This window comes from Musca autumnalis, unplaced genomic scaffold (assembly GCF_047663935.1).
Source record: "Musca autumnalis isolate F117 unplaced genomic scaffold, ASM4766393v1 scaffold_1, whole genome shotgun sequence".
Classification (NCBI taxonomy): domain Eukaryota; kingdom Metazoa; phylum Arthropoda; class Insecta; order Diptera; family Muscidae; genus Musca; species Musca autumnalis.
In genome coordinates, this window is record NW_027411644.1 from 115,164,541 (window position 1) to 115,179,877 (window position 15,337).

At 35.3% G+C, this 15,337-nt stretch overlaps 1 protein-coding gene across 7 annotated transcripts in view; it reads right to left on the reverse strand.

The window, feature by feature from the left end:
• AdamTS-A (ADAM metallopeptidase with thrombospondin type 1 motif A) overlaps positions 1-15,337 on the reverse strand; it is a 328,356-nt gene that overhangs the window by 149,047 nt on the left and 163,972 nt on the right. Inside the window, exon 1 of one of the 7 annotated variants that reach the window (XM_073963197.1) lies at positions 1,886-2,768. The exons of 5 other annotated variants lie outside the window; for them this stretch is intronic. The gene's annotated coding sequence lies outside the window, so the exon portion shown is untranslated. Of the gene's footprint in view, positions 1-1,885; positions 2,769-15,337 lie in introns of those variants that run through there. One more of the 7 variants, XM_073963194.1, reaches the window with a different exon arrangement.

Consider the following 15,337-nt stretch of genomic DNA (forward strand, 5'->3'; position numbering starts at 1 on the left):
TACACCCCGATTCATATTTCCTGATATGGGGACCTACAGTTTATCGCCGAGTCCGAAAGACGTGCCCAAAGCCACCACATTAAGAGAAGTTTTACATGACTGAAATACTCAGAAAAGGTCGCCAACATTACAGAGGGGTATTTTGCCACCCTTTGAAGTTACCTGGCCGGGGAATCGTTCAACGGTGGCAAAATACCTCTTAGTAATGTTGACGATATTTGCTGAGTATTTCAGCCATGAAAAACTTTTCTACAAGTGGTGTCTTAGGGCACGCCGTTCGGACTTGGCGGTAAATTGTTGTATGTATAAATCCAAAAATTGTACGCCAGGAGGAGGTCAGTGGGTGCCATCACCTTCACCAAAATTAATATTTCAAAAAAACTTTAACGGTAGTAACACCGATTACATTTTGAAAAAAAGTGGCGAACCGACCCCATGCTGCAATATATCGCACCTGTTCAGCAAAAAGTTAGTAACTCAAATTTTCTATTTTTCAGTAGAGACAAAAACTGTTGGTACATAAGTAGTAGTATGACAAGTGAAATACCGGTATTTTTGGCGAAAGAATAGAACCCATTTTATATTAGGCAGTAGCCCCGTTATCTATCAAACTCATTATTGCAATATGTATCTGTGGAAAGGTCAGTCGCTTTTTTTCATATGTAGGCTACTTTGGCGGTATATGCCCTCCAGAAATCAAAATATGGACCAAATATAAAATGTTTATATTTTTCATACAAAAGTAATGGTCCAAAATTATAGGCATCTTCTTTCTCCTAAAGTCTTACATCGTGCAAAATTTCGTGACTATTGAGTTATAATTGCGACCTCTAGCGTTTTAATTATTATACTACAAACAAATAATTGGCATCAATAGAAAGGTCAAAAGTTTATTTTCCAAGTATAGCTTACTTAGCCGGAATATGTCTTTCAAGAATAAAAATATAAGCTGTATATTAAAAGTTTTCACAATTTTTACACAAAAGTTGTGGTGCATTTAACCCTCTTAATATTATCCGATCGCCATCTCAAATTGCAAGCTTCTTCTTCGTCATATACCCTTACCTTGTTTAAAATTTCGAGTTGATCTGGCTATTATTGCGACCTACAGAGCCGCAACAAAATTAGACAAAAATTATGTTTTTGGTCCATTTCACCCGCTAAATATTTCACGACCATCGCCTATAAAAATAGGGATATATTCTGGTCTGAACCCGACCTCCATACAAAATTTCGTGACGATCGGTCTATAATTGCGGCCTGGATTTTGATTACAATTTATAATGGACAGACGGAAGGACACACATCTCAAAATCGCTTTATCTCGTCGAGATATGAAGATTGGTATACCACATTGGGGGTCTCCGACGAATATTTCGCGGTGTTACATGAATTTTTACCAAAACAAACTTATAATACCCTTTCCACATAGTTGTGTAGGGTATAAATATAATTTTTATGAATACTAATATTAATGCATGGTTTGTTCCTTTACAACAATTTTAATATAAACAATTGTGGATAAAAACACTTTCTCCACAAGTGGGTTAACACAAGTTTATTTTTCTTCTAAACATGCCAAATCCGTTTCTAATACACATTTTACTTCATGCCTTGTTTTAAATACATTTTATAAAATAAGTTTTCTTAAATTTGACGTATGATTTGCATTTTTAATAAATTGATTGTTGAAGGAAATAAAAAAGATTTCAAAAAACCATCGAAAACGTCTTAAAAAATAGAACATTTAACAAGTCGCTACTAACCTAATTTCGGGAAGCGTTGAGTGACATCAGCTGTCAGTGAGTGATGTGTTTAATAAAAGATTTATGACTAAAAATAATGGCCAAGGCAAACTTGTAAAAAATAATGCAAAATAACCTACCTTTAAAACTTTATAAAAGGGAAGTTGCAAATATTACAGTGTCCTTGCAGAACGCTGCTTTTGAAAAGGATCTGTTCACTTTTTTATTAGAACAATATAGATAAATTGAATTATTAGTTGTCCGATTGTGTTGAATTCGAGAGGTTTGTGAATTTCTTTTTTGTTTATAACAAGGAGACGTATTGAACGCTTTTCATTTCGTTCAGTTGCCAATACAATATCCAACATTGAGAATTATAAACAAATCTGTCGGCGTGTGTAGTGTCAGAATATGGTAAGTTGTTCGTTTATTTATTTCTACTATTTGTTTCTTGTTGTTCTTGTTGTAGTGAAAAATTAAAATTATTTTTAATTTTATTTTTTTCGGCTAATATAAATAAATTTAATATTATGCAATTTTTTGTGGTGTTTTTATTTTTGTTGCTTTCACTTGCTATTTAAGTGGTTAAAGAAAGATTGGGCACTAGGGGTGGTCTTTCACTTTTTATTTCGCTTGTTTTGTTTTTTTTTTTTTTGGTAAATAATTTCTGATTTTTAATGATTCGTTAAAATTTGGTGGCGTCTGCTGGGATTTGTTGTTTTTATATCGCCGGCAATTTTGTTTTAATTCGATTTATTTGCTAAAGCCAAAATGACACTTCCGCCCAGGCATCCGACAACAGTGACACGAAAACGAAAGGAAGTGTTTTTTGTTAATTCACTATTTATGCCAAGTACCGGTATTTGGCTGTTTTTTACTCTTTCGTTTCGTTTGTAAAATTTTACTTTTCTTTAAAAAAGCTTCAACATATTTCGTTAAAATGCGTTGTCGTAAAGCGTGCGCGAATTTTACCAGATTGTCGCTGTCGCCGAGCTAGAGCGATTATCGAAAGAAGACTGACCATAGTGATCGTTGAGAATAGATTTTGTTTGCGAAATTTTTTGATTTTTGGCTGAATTCATTTTCAAACAAACGCCGCTGAGTGGTGAGGAATGAACATTGTGCTTGGGCGGCCAGCCATATGCTCTTCCTCACACTGTCCATACACGCATGTACATACATATATCGCAAGCAATTGAGAGGCATTTGTTTATTTTGTAAAAGAGAAATATCGATCATTGCAACAACTAACATTTCCTGGAAAACCCTTTAGTGTCTACAACCAGAATGCAGCAAGTCCTTGCATTAAACATGCAGAACAAAATTCTGATATAAGCAACATTGCTTATAATACAGTAGCTACTTTGGCAGCAAAACGTTAACGTTTAACGTTCTCTGCACGCTTCAATAAATGGCGTAGACGACGCCACTTTTTGGCCGCCACCCAAAAATAGAAAAAGTTTTTTTTCTATTTTTTGAGAAATTTTGTTTAGAACGTGCGTTTTGTTCGAACATTAGTTTTAGTGTTTGTTTAGTTTTGTGTTTTTTTTTTCATCGTTGGCTATTCATTCCCTTTACCCCTTTTCTTCATTTCATATTTTTCTTTGGCTTCGTTCGTGTGCTAAACATGATGTGCGAAATTATTTTATGTTCTGTTTTCCTTTAACCTATTCTCCTCTCCGCCTTACCACTTTTTCTATGTGTCTTTCTCGCCAACATAAATATTGTGTGGTTGGTCCCCTCTGGATTTTCGTTTGTTTTTCTGTTTTTGTTTTGCAATTGAATCTTTTAATATTGGCATAAATTAATGAAAATTGCATTTTGGGTGTTCGTGAATTTATAGGAAAAAAATACCAAAATAAAAAATAATAAAAAATATTTTTAACCACAAATCATATGTACGAGGGCTGTTATGAAAGTGAGTAAAATTTTATTTTTTTGAAGTAGCACCTGTTATTGCTTCTCGAGTCTTCGGAAAGCAACTGCAATTGCATTGCAAGATTTTGTGTTTTTGATGCTTAAATAAACATTTTAAAATGTAAATAAACAAGTAAAAAAGTATCAGTTGGCTTTGCCGACAGAGATATACCCTCAGCCTATGTAAATTGAAACTTTCATCTACGGACAGATCTTTTCAGAATTTTTGGGTCTTTTCAGAATTTTTGAACATTTGAACTTACAGACAAAAATGTGGATTAGGATTAAAGTTCAAAAGTGTTGCGTAGAGGATACTTGAAGGAATGGACCGACATAGTCCATTATGAAAGTGGATCTTATTTTGGGAGTCATATATTTTCGATAGATATCGCACCCACTAGTCATTTCAGTGGGTCATCGTATTACATTTGGACCAGTATGCCAGGAAGTATGGACTTGTCCACGGAAAACAAAATATCGTTGTAAACAGGACCACAACGAATAGCATCGGTATACATTTCCAAAGGATCTTCGAACAGACCCTAAACTGCACTTAAACAAAAATTTTGAGCTTCTGGGAAGGAGTTACCCTAAGTTACCTCTATTTTAAGAGTTAAACTAAATTTGGACAAAATATTAGGAGATCGAAAGTATGTACCAAATTTGTTCAAGATATGTCGTGCATACCATTTAAGTGACATTTTTTAAATATTCGGGGGAAATACCTGGGACCATTATTGCCTATCTTCGAACTGGAAGTATGACAAAATATGAGGAAGGCCAAATTTTGGAACAAATCGTTTAGTTCGAGAGTTATCGTGCTCTCCAGCCACTACATATGGTGTCATATGGTTTTTTAAACCTTTCGGGATGTTTTTTTAAGAAGTATGGACTTGCCCCTGTAAAAACTTTTACCGTCGTAATTGAGGCAGCGAATGCAAGTTGCTTCCGAAAAATCAAAGTGATTCGAGAGCAGGTCTTAAAGTGAACTTATTCGTAATTTTGTGTGGGAGGTACCAAAAAGAGTGGACAAATATAGTTCATATTCGAACCTGACCTATATCTGGTACATATATTAGGATTGTAAAGTATGGACCAAATCGGTCACTCCCTTCAAGAGTTATCGTTTGAACAATTTTTCCGAACATTTTTGAACTTTTGTGGGGGAGGTACCTGAAGGAGTGGACCGATATGGCTTATGTTCGAACTTAAACTATGTTTGGACAAAATATTACGAAGGCCAGATTTTTTTACCAAATCGGCATCAGTACACACGGTGTCATAGAGGTTTTTGCATCTTTCAGGCTATTTTCTCAGGAAATATGGGCTTGCCCCTAATGAGACATGTACCGTCGTAAGCGGGGCAGTGAATACAAGTTGCTACAACAAAAATCAAAGAGATTCGAGAGAGAGGTCCTAAACGGAATTTTTCCGAAATTTAGTGTGAGAGGTACTCGAAGAAGTGGACCGATTGAGTCCATACTAAAACCTCATCTAAGTGTGGTAGAAATTTCACGATCTGCATAGTATGGACCAAATCGCTTACTCCCTTCAAGAGTTATCGTGCGCACAAATTTTCCGAACATTTAGGAACTTTTGTGGGGGAGTTAGTTTGGACAAAATATTACGAAAGCCAAATTTTGGACCAAATCGGTTAATCTGTTCGAAAGTTATCGTGACGAGACAGACGGACGGACATTGCTAAATAGACCCCAACTTGTCTGAAACGGATTTCGGCCAAACATACTTGGGGTCTAAAACCATTGTTCCGATGAGGCTCATTTTGCCCGCATGAAAGTGTTATACCCTCGTTAGCATAAATGCTGAGGGTATAAAAATTGAGAATTTTTTCTCAATTTGGGAAGTTTTTCTCATACCATATAATCTTATATACGAAATCTCCTTTTTATACGCCGAACTGTGGTTCAGAATCGTTTTTCCTGATCGAAACTCTGTAGCTTTTGATTTTTTGTTGGACAGATAACGATCAAATTCGATCTAGTAGTTGCAGTGGTATTCAGGGTCAAAATTGAAATTTTGAATTTTTTGTGTTTTTGAGTTTTTCATATATTGTAACTAATTAAAAGAGGTCAAGCACTATAAACAAATCATAAAAATACAAAAAATTAAACAAAAAACTTAAAAACAATTTTTCAAAATAATTTTTCTCAAAAAATTTAAGATTTGTTTAAAAATTTAAAAATACTCCTTGAGTTGTCATAAAACTCTTATAAGAACGCATGTATTAGAAAATGTTTAAGTGGGTAAAAAAGATATAATTAATATAGGAAACGGTATGGAAAAACGCACATTCTTACCCATTTAATTTCAATAAATTTATAAAAGTTTTAAACGGACGGAACGGGACGGGTACAAAAGTATATTTCGGCTAAAAGAGGCCACTCTTTTAGGCATAATTTTACGAAAACCGGACATTGTTCCATGTTGTTCCCTAAAAGTTCTAGTCCACTGAAATTGGAATTTCACTAAAATTTAGTATCTGAGGAAAAATAAATAGGCTCACGTTGTGTAAACGCTACAGTAATTTGTTAAAACGTTTCTTTAAGACAACAATCCCACCTACCTATCAAACACAAAAAAAAAATGAACACAATATCTGTTATAGTTTCCGAGGAATAGCTATTTCTTTCTGCAGAAATTGGCAAAAATTACGTAATTTCCAAAATTGGGAAACAAATTTCGACTTTAGCAGTACGCCATGCCACACCTTCTAATATTTGAACGAAATTGTTGGTTTTCTTAGTTGCAATATGCTTACTATCTATTCTAATATAAAAATTACCGATCAGTGACTACAAATAAATTCGGGTCTTGGCCGGGAAAATCGATTTCTGAACCACTTTAAGCCGTATAATTTCAATCGGTTCGTAAGTCATGTTCAAAGCTTCGCTTCATTTCATGTCCTGTGAAATCGCATACAGTTCCATTATTAAATCCAAGTATGTAGGTATGTATTAAGTAAAAGTCCCAATTCTGTTCTCCACCCTAGCGCCGACACATCACGTCCACCTCGCACACACTAATTCAGACATGTATGACGTTTCTAAGGTGATGTCGTAGTTATGTTGGACATTTCGTTCGAATTCGTTAAATTATTAACCACTATGAAGGGAAATTTCTCTACATCTCACTTCATAAGGATATTCTTGAGATGCACCAAAATTTCCATACGTGTCAAAATAACTCACCCTTGAATTGAATATACATATGTACATACATATATTTTCGAGTTCATACCTGAAAGTAAAAGAAGAAGACAAATTTATTAAGCTATGTTGTTCCTCCACAGCAATTTGATTTTATATGTATGTAAATATTAATTTAAACAACAATAAACATTAAAATTATATAAATTGCGCATTAATATTTAAAGGCGAAAACAACACAATGTGTGCATGCATGGCATTCAATTTAGTCTAGGATACATTATGTTGAGCGAAAATCCATTACGCGCTATTGCTAAAAACATGACCTTGATATTCAAGCTAATATCTGTTGCAATAATATTGAAGGTTAACAAGGAAATCTGAAAGGAAACAAACTGTCATCACATGCCATCACATGGAGAGTGCGTTCGTTCGTTTATTTGGAAAATAGAAAAAGGCCACAAAAGACGCAATTGGTGTGTAGCACTGCATTGCTTTCCTATTGTGTGTGTGTGGTGTGATCTGGAATTATTAGTGCAATAATTGCAATAATTGCTAATTAGAAGTGCCATAAAAACAGCAGCTACTAATGACTTGCAGCTAAAGAGGGGCTGATGTGAATTTTCAACACTTGTTTATGTTATCGCTATTAGTTTGATTAATGTATTAATGTACATATGTATTAACGCTTAGATTTTATATATGTACATAGCGAGATGGATTAAGCATAGATGTATAAATTTCCCTGTTTTCCGTTAGGGTTTTCAGTATTTTTAGTCGACCCTATGGGATCTCCTTTTTTTATTCTTAGCTAATAGCCTAACGAGAGTATATGTCCTTTTATAAAAACAAATTTTTGCCTGATTGAATTTTAGACCTTAAGTCCCAAATCCTGTTCAGCATTTTTGGAGTCTATTTGGTCCTGTCGGTCCGTCAGTCTGATTGCTGTCCATGATAATCCTCGAAGGGGGTAACCGATTTTGTTCACACTTTGAACATCGTAATATTTCTTTCAAACATAGATCAGGATATAACCTACACTCGATCGATCCATTCCTCGTTTTGAACATTTTACAACAGGTAGTGCATCCAGCTCTACATCGATGGCATTCCATTTTTTTTTGCAACTCCACACGTGGACAATATTTTGGTGTCTCAGTGGAAAGGAAATATCTTTATCAAGGTTATTGACGAAGATCCACATTTATTCGGAACGACAAGAATGGTCCCATTTTGTTGCCTCATATAAAAACTGCGATTTCAGTCAAAAATTTCTACGAAATTTGTTGGTGGATAACTCATTAATAGGTGCAACTGTGGTGCAATGGTATGCACACTCGCTCTGAACGCTGGGTGCAAGGATTCGATTCCCAAGCCAGGCAACATCAAATTGTCCACGGTGGCCGGTATATCCTGAGTAGCTCAGCATGTAAAACTTTTCTAGACACGTAGTTCTAACCCCGAAATAAAGCGTAGGTACCACATCATTGATCGAATATGAATCGTAGTTCACTCATTGATATGGAGAAATCTACCTTGTCTCTTCTGGGATGTTTGTGGAAAAATGTGCATGTATAAATTTTTTTTTTAATAAATTATAGATAGAAGTCAGGAGTAGGTTCGGTGTGTTCGTAGGGTGTGTAGCTGGCTTCGTTATAGACATCCCACTCGGTGAGGGAGGGAGGGAGGGAGGGAAGTGGATAGAGCAGACAAGGAAAGATGAATATGAAATTAATTAAAAAGACCCGCCGCAAATATATTCCATATTTGTTATGTCTTATTCAACTTATATTGAGGTCTAGAGGCTTTACACTCATCCTGTACTAAAATAATTACGAGTTCAGTATTGTGGGAATGGAAGTGCATGAAACATGTCTATTGGACAAAATGTATGAAGGGTTCTCCGTGGACTATATATTGAAAGCCAATTACAAATTTGTTTCGCTGCCTTCACCAAAATTGTTTTGCTTGTTGCTAAACAAGAGAAGAAAATAATGAAGAAAAATGAATTTTTGTGAGTCAAAAACTGCTTAAATCCGCTATATGTAGCACACTCACTTGCATTTTTTCTCTATCATCAACAAAGTATAATTTCACATATGTTTGGACGGACTGGCAGGCTGGAGCGCATGATAACTCTCGAACGGATCAACCGATATGGTCAAAGTTTTGGATTTCGTAAAATGGTAGTAATCGATTCGATCTAAACTTTGCACATCGCAATATTTCTTCTAGAAATATATCGAACCCAAAATTGATTATATCGGTCCAGCCCTTCAAATAAAATTACTTCCAAACGTATAACAAGTTCCAAGAGAAAATATGTGCCAACATCTTCATGTACGTCCCTCACAAAATTCAACATAAGTCCAGCTTAAGACTGTTCGAGGATCCTTTGGGCTTTTTTTGACATTTGTAGTCTACTAACTACAACTAAAATGGCTTGTGTGCGCAGTAGCTATCATCCAAACAGGCCACAACATTCTAAAAACTCCCTGAATACATAATTTTTGGGGGAAAATATTTTGGTTGTGTAGCCGGTATTCGATCTGTCGCAAATTCACACGGGCTGAGGGCACATATCCTTTCGGCAAAGGCGATTTATACTTTTTTGACTTATTTTTCAGAAATCAAAATTTAGTTCGTTTACAAGTTATTATAAATATAAAACGCTTTTAAGCACAAGTGGTTTGTTTAAGAATCGATTTTTATTTTTCAAAACTAGGCTTTAAGAAATGTTTGAATTCTAGTTACAATAAGTTGCAAGGCCTGAGTCCAGTAAAGTTTTTAATGACATAGAGTACAAAAACTTCTCACGGTTCGCCTTAACTAAACATAAATGAAAGGTGCTTACCCCTGGGATGTTTTAGCGGATTCTGTAACTACAATGTTCATAGATGAGAAAAATAAAACAAGCAAAAAAAATAAATCGCTGGAGGAATTTTCAAATAAATCGCGGTCAAAGTTCACATTTTTTGGGTTATTTTAGGTTTTCACGATTTTTCGTGGGAACGACAAGTCCTATCGAAATGGAACTGAAAAAAATGTTGTAGAGGATTTTCACTGCTACAACATTTTCCTTAGTTGCCTTTCGATAGGACTTACGCTTCCCAGCAAAATCCTGAAAATCTAAAATGAACCTAAAAATGTGAACTTTGACTGCGATTTATTTAAAAATCCTACCAGCGATTTTCCCAGGTGTAAGCCGTTTTCAACTAACGTTAGTTAAGGACACCGTACATGACATTGTTTTATAAGGAGGCAATACAGTCAGTGCATTGTCCCAATTTGAACTTCAATATCTCAAAAATGGTAAAACTTGGGAAGAAGTAGTAAAGGCGAATCTTGTAGAGAATTTTTACTTAAAAGACCCCTAAAGATGTGAACTTTGACCGCGATTTATTTAAAAACCCATCCACCGATTTTTTCTTGTTTTTGGATTTTTCTCATCTATGAACATTGTAGTTTCAGAAACCGCAAAAACTTCCCAAGTGTAAGCACCTTCCAATTAAAGTTGGGTAAGGCGTTCTTTAACATTATACCAAAAGTAAAGAATGCAGCCGGAACAACAATTATGAAAATTTTCGACTTATATTATTTACTTAGCGACTTAGCTAGAGTTTGCCAATTGGTTTCTGTGATATTTGTTCGATCATGCTGTGGCTTAGTCCAAACAAGAGTTTTGTAGTCTCAAACTGTACTCTTAGAAGGATTTGGAGTCTATGAATCGTAGTCTGTATCGTCCGTTTTTAAATTTCTAAAGTGTTTAATTGGATTACACAGACTCTATCACTTTTGGTAAAAGATCAAATTTGGCGTTATTATGGCACTAAAGAATAGTTTATTCTTAGGTTATCGAGTTATTCTCCTTTTTAAAGGTAATTAGTTTATAGAAGTCATATCGGTATCTCGATATGAAATTAAAAAATGAGGCGTTATGTTCGGGTCGAACTATACCCCTATACCCTATAACTCCTGTATAACTCAATTCGTCCTACTCGCGAATATAGTTAAGTAGGGATTTGATTAAAACGTGAATATATTTTAACCACTTTCTGCATGGAGGCTCTTTAACAAAAAGAAATCCCAAAATCTTCCAGCAAAATTTGAAGGAAGGGGTTCAATGCGATGACGTGATTTCATGGCATCTTTTGCATTGGCTCAAACGATGTCGTGAATGATCCGATCTTTTCATTAGCATTTGAACCAATGCAAAGGAAGTCGTGAAAGATCCGATCTTTTCATCAGCATTTGAACCCATGCAAAGGAAGTCGTGAAAGATCCGATCTTTTCGTCAGCATTTGAACGCATTCCATCGATCCAATAGAGATGAATTTTGTGCTTTTATTTAAACAATTTTTTCTAAATATATAAGATTACTTATTTACAATAGGCTTGATGTTGTCGGAGACTCGAAATCAAAACCAACGTTGTTAAAACTCTTTTCGTAATGATAATGCCATTGCAAAGGATTGGTGAAAATTATATGCCGAAGCATTGGTGTAAATGACATGCTTTGGATCCAATTCATAGATGAAGATGGTAAAAAGATGACATGCCAGCTCACTTGCACCCATGATTGAATGACATCTTTAGCATCGAACATTTTGCTGGGCTGTATTAGATTAAGAGCTTTGAAATACTGAAAATCTTGCGATAGCAGAAATAATGGCAATTCTCTGTACTTTGAGAATTCTGGGATATACCATAACGTGGACCTATAGTTTTTAATCATATAGGTCCAAAATATTGATAACGGGGCGGAACTTTTATAGGGCGACTATACCAAACTTGGTTTCAATTTGAATTCTAAATATCCGAGGACTTATATATAATACTCTGTAAAAAGTTAAAATTGTATCCGAAGTATTGTCAGCTTTCTCTACTGAATTTATATACTTTGTGCCAATATTTCATATAAAATCAACAGCAAAACCTTAAAAACGCTTTACGTAACGCTACACACCATTTTATATTTTCATGATTTTTGGTCAAGTTGTTCAGTTATTCGCGGTACACACCAGCTCACGTTGTCGAACAATAAGTGAAAAGGGCTAGGTTATCGAAAATTGGTCTGTTCTGCAACCGCTCATTCCGTCAGTTAATTTGGCCTGAGGAATGTTTTAGTGAGAATTGCTTGCACAGTAATTAGCTTGGACAGGTTCGAATTATTACTTAGCAAAGGCGGTGACTTTTTGAAGACCCAAGAGTAAGGGAACTTACTCTTGAATTCAACTGTCCTGTAGGTGAGCACAAACCAGAAAAAGTGGCTAAACCACCTGAAGCTATGCAACATTGGTATAGGATTAAGTAAATTGTGGGCAACACTTTCGAATATGGGAAAGTAGAGCGATAGAACGGAATTTACCTTTAACAGCGTGATAGTGAGAGATCTGAAGAGGTGCGCGGGTTATTTAATCGGCACTTTCTAGAGCACCCAGAGAGTGATAGGCCGAAAAGTAATGTGCAACGCTGTATAAGAACCCTCTTAGCCGAGTTGTCGCCACCCCAATTTACGATGAGTAATGTCGCGGATATCATCCCAAGAGGTGGGCCCACACGGAACATTATAGATATAAGCAAAGGTGAATCGTATAGGCCGATTTCCCTCCAGTAGCGAAGATCCTGAGGCTCTACTTCTCCCCAAGAGGAGAGGCTGTTTCGCGATTGCCAAACTCTAGAACAGCTTTACACGCCATATCCACACATTTCAATAGAGGACTGAACTTCACCATTTTCAGAAGTAATTCGAATTATTTTAGACATTTCATTTGTAATTGGAGAATTCCATTTGTAATTCATAGCACATCAATTGTAATTCGAAAACTCAATTTGTAATTTGGAGCATTTCAATTGTAATTCAAAAATTCCATTTGTAATTCCAAATATTAAATTTGTAGTTTGAATTTGTCCATTTGAAATTGAAATTGTTCCAATTGTGATTCGAATTATTTAATTTGTAATTCGAGACATTTTATTTGTAATTCGAGACATTTTATTTGTAATTCGAAAAACCAATTATAAAACCTTTGCAACTACAAAATTTGTAATTGTTTTATTTCGAATTTCAAATGATAAATGCGAATTACAAATGTAATAATTTGAATTTCAAATGAAATAATTAAAATTTTCTTTGTAAATTTCTATGTAACGAATTACAAATGGAGTAATTCGAATTAAAAAGGGAATTTTGGAATTACAATTGAAATGCTTCGAATTACAAACGGAATTCTCGAATTACAAGTGAATGTTCCCAAAAACAATTAGTTTTTGAATTACCATTGAAATGTTTCGAATTACAGTTAAAATGATTCGAATTACTTCTGAAAATGGTGTAGAACAGCTTGTGCTCTTAACCCATCGATGGTCTTCTATACCATCTTCCATGCCAAGCATGGACATATAGAAGGCTTCGCTCCATTTGTGAGAATGATTGCTCGATCGTGGCGTTGGCGTGACATATGCCATATTTGACTTAGTTCTTATTCCATGTAAAGAATATGAAAATCTACGCCGCTAAGTAACTGCTGAAATAAGGCACCTCCTAAACATATTGGGCGATAATATATTGGGGGTAACGTCCAATATCATGTTTAAGTCGTTCGCGCTACATCCGCACTAATTGCGCGCTCCAACCACAATCTTCTAGACAAGCTTCCTCCATCTAGGCGTGTCAGGAGAAATCTTTATGATCTAGAGAGATCCAAAGCGCAAACGAGAACCTCTAGATTAACGACCCTATGAGACAAGCCTGTTTAGCATTAACACAGGAAGTCTACATGTATAGTGTGAATGTCGACTTTGAGGCCCCAACTATCGCTCTAGAAGAACACAAGTTACCAAGGCAAATACAAGTGTGTATATTGTGATAGCACGATACGCTGCCTATGTTTAACTGTCCAGAAAAGCCCAATCACCAGTCTCCTGATTCTTTATTGCTGCGTCAGTCCAGTAGTGTAAGTCTGTAAGTTGTCGATTAGTCCTACCGATTGCAATAGTGTGGTCAATTTCTATCGAAAGTTTCATTCATAATTTGGCTTGTTTATTTTAACCATTTTGGTCGGTAACCTAAAAATGAGTTACACAATTCCCCTAAGGTTGCCGAATTTCTGAATCTGAAAAGCCACACTGAATGTAATATGGCAGCACTTCAGTTTTTATCGATGGTTAAACCTACCTACGTAACGTTGATAATATTTACTGAGCATTTCAGTCATGTAAAAGTTTTCGATATATCATCAACTGCTATGTATGACAAGCTGTCCAGAGGACTCGGCTGCAAGATGGATCCGTATAATCGATAAAATAGAATCAGGCTGCAGTATTTAATATGATATGAAATGTCTGCTTATTGCATATAAGTGCATAATTGATACAGTAGAAATATTTCCAGTTTTATATATTCCTTTAGATATAACTTTTAAAACTATCGCTTCAGCATCAAGAAGCTTTGACCCCATTATCTTTTTAAAATATCATGTCAAAACTGTATACATACTGTCAGAAATAATAATTTCAAATTTAAATTCCTAGCGGATTAGACCATTGTTACCCTCGCTTACTCTCCCTCGTAACACATGTCACAACTGGATCTGCATATTAAAGAATTCATTCCAAGAACTAATGCAAATTTATGTCAATAAAACCGTCAATTGTGACCCTAAAGCAATATTTCTACTACAAATATTTTTAATGAGTGCTGCTGTAGACCAAATGGAAATTAAATCTAACCACAAACAATTGTCATAAATAATCATAAATAAATTAGACGAGAGAAAACGCAAAAAGAAGGAAAAAGAAAAAAAAAAACATCAGCCAACCAAAGTCAATACGGCAGACATTCCAACAATAATCACCCAGTAGACAAAACTAAATGACAAGACAAAAAAAATCATACAAAGCATAGAAAAAATATTTAAGCAATTTTAGATAAATTTATAGCATCATAAATAAGGTTTCTTGAAATGGGCATAAAAACAAGCTAGGAGACAATACTACACTCCCCCCCCACCAAATAATGCTTGGTTGCATAGTTTTCTTCTTTGCATTGTTGTTGGTATTGCAAAGAATGGCAATGCCAATGGACATGTGAGCGTGTAAGTATTCTCTGGCGAAATGTTAGTTATACGATCTGTCGTCACCGACTTTGCAAAAACCACCGCCAAATAACGTCATTTATCATCAGCGTATACGTGTTATTTCATCTTTATGATACACATACGCACTTGGGGTTACGCACACAAAGCCAGGCATACATAAATGTTTTGTTATTGTTGTATTTTAAAGTGTGGACAGAGTACTGCCTGATAACCCCCCAAACTGTTCTATGCGCTGCATTTTATTATTTTTATTATTATATTGTTTGTGTTTTTTTCAGTAGCTGGCTTGCTTCAACAACCGGCTAGTCAGCCACTGACAAGGGCGTGACCCAGTAAAGTAAATAAATATAAAATGGTCGTACCCCCATTGTTAAGATGATTATGTCACCCCCTGGGTTTTTGTGTTCGG